Genomic DNA, 2,740 nt, shown 5'->3' with positions numbered 1-2,740 from the left:
ATTGGAATTAAATTCAAATAAAGAATTAACTATAAAAATTAATTAATTAAAGATTAATTAATTAATTATATCAAAATGAAGTTTTTCAAGAACAATTTCCAATATTTTATATTTCGTTAGTGTCATTCTATAACTGTTTCAAATATATTTTCACCACTATATGTCTCATTATTATTCTATATACACAAGAATGATTATAAAAGAAAATAATAAAAATAATTTTTGCAAAAAATTAAAAATTACCAAAATTCTATTGTATAATATTAAAATTCTATTGTTTCTATTAATTTCTTTTTCATCTTTTTATATGATATATTATATTTTATATAATATATTATGATTATGATATATTATATATTATAATATTATTCATATCAAAAACTATGTAAAACTATTCTTACTCTTGCTTTTTATAAAAACACATCATTTCTGCTTATAACCAACGAGATCGACATAAAAATTAATAACATTTAAAAAGTAAAACTATCAATTTTTATTATTAAATTCAACGAAAACATTCTTATAAGAAATTTTTATAAGAAATTCTTATAAAAAATAATTGATAAAAAGAAATATTAATCATCTCATTTTGGTATATATTCAAAAATTAAAATTCTAATTTAGTCATTCTGGTTACATCAGTGCAATCTCTGCGTGATCATCAGACGATAATAAAATCATTGTAAAAGTCTTCCAGACCGTTCGAAATCGTTCGAGATCTGATTAGAAAAATCAAAGAGGGAGCCACGATTCGCATGAATTCGCCAGTTGCGCCTTATCTCGAGGGAGTTCAACTAATTGTACGAGTTTACATCGCGGCACGGCGTGATCACGTCGATTAACGAACAGGTTTCGGAGATACACGACACGCTGCAAACTGTGCAGCGGCAGTAGGTCGGCATGCAAAGCTCTATCGTTGATCCCAATCTTCTCCTTTGACGAGGATATGTGATCGAGCACAGTCCAAAATTAACACCACAGGAGCACGAGCGAGGCAACATAGCGTCACGAACAACACAGGGATCAGTTGATTCGCCCCCTTTGGTACACGCGTTCCTGGCGACTTGTCTTTTAAACTGGGTCAATACAATTTTTAATTGAAATAATTCCATAATTTTTTTCAATATGCGTAAGTATAATCTATTTTTTTTCGAATTAACGCATCACAATGATATTGGATTGTGTGATTGTATTTTTTTACAAGAATATTAAGTAAATATAAAAAATATAAAAAATGAAATTTTACAAAATGAATTTTTAAAATCTGATTTTGGAAATCATTGGAACTAAAAAATTGAAAAATCATCATTAATTATAATTAACTGTAATTAATTGTAAAGTTTAAAAATAGGCAAATATAATAAAATAAAATAATAAAATATATAATAATAATAAAATTTATTTATTTATTTGGGTGTTTTTGGATTTTTCATTCGATTTTGTAATGGTAATAAATAAACAAAAATCAAAATAAGCAAAGTCTGGTGAATATAGTAAATAGGACAAAACATGTCAATTAAACTGAAACAACTTTTTGTGATATCAAAAATATATATATGCATTGTTAGTGATTTTACTGATGCTTCTTTTAAATATATGATGAATTCTGATAAATGATATTTTTAATTGATTCATTTAAATGAATCATGTAGTAAATAAAGTTTCATCATAAAATATATCTTTATAATCCCACTAAAATGGCAATAAAATCCTGGATATTATGGATTCTATTAAATTATTAGACAAAAAATAATAAAAATAATAAAATTAAAATAAATAAATAATAAAATAAAAAAAATAAGATGAATTATTAATAAACTATTTTAATGTACATAATTTAATTTAAAAATTAAATAAAGTATTAAAATAATATAATGATTAAATATATTTAATCATTAAATGTGAAAATTGAATAGATTTTTTTATTCTACAATTTTTTAAAATTTAAAATTTAAAATTTTTCTCGCAAACAAAATTTGAAATGAAAATATTTTACAAAATACTTTTCTTCAGGATTAAACTTTTAGGATCAAATTTTTTCTTATTTATGACAAAAACATATCTTTTTACGATATTTTCGTAAAAGAAAAAAAAAAGATATAAATTATATATTTATATCTTTTTTTATAAATTATATATTTTCTTAAAAAAGAAATTTATTTAATAACAAACTATAAACTACTGTATTGCAAATAAGAATGTAGTTTCATCATATTATTCGTATGAAGTACAAATGCAAAGATATAGTCCAAACGATTCGGTTGGAAAACGAATTGAAGCCGAATTGCCGAGCGTGCCGAAGACTTTTACCCCTTGGATAAGGAGGGATTTAGTCTTGGATATCTGTTTGAATGAAGGTAATATCAGAGAGAGGTTTTTGATAGGGTCTGAGGGAGTGACCAAAGCGCAGTTAAAGACAGGGTCCCAGAATGACGTCGCGACAGAAGCTGAAATGGATGAACGAGGGTGGTCAACGTGAGAATGATCACCGTGAAAAGAGACAGAAGAAAGAAAGAGAAAATGGTCAGAGACCCTCATCATCCTCCGCTAATATTTACTTACGCATATGCAAAGACGACCCTGGTTACTAAAAAGAACTATCTCGTTGGTATTCTTTGATAAATATGCCTGGAATTATGGAAGACCCCCTTCAATAACCCTTAAAGTTTAATATATCTTTAGATATTTACTTGTTATCACAATGTATATGAAGAAAAAGATTGATTAATGATACGAAATA

Source organism: Apis dorsata, unplaced genomic scaffold (genome assembly GCF_000469605.1).
Source record: "Apis dorsata unplaced genomic scaffold, Apis dorsata 1.3 scaffold_840, whole genome shotgun sequence".
NCBI lineage: Eukaryota > Metazoa > Arthropoda > Insecta > Hymenoptera > Apidae > Apis > Apis dorsata.
This window is presented reverse-complemented; position numbering follows the sequence as displayed.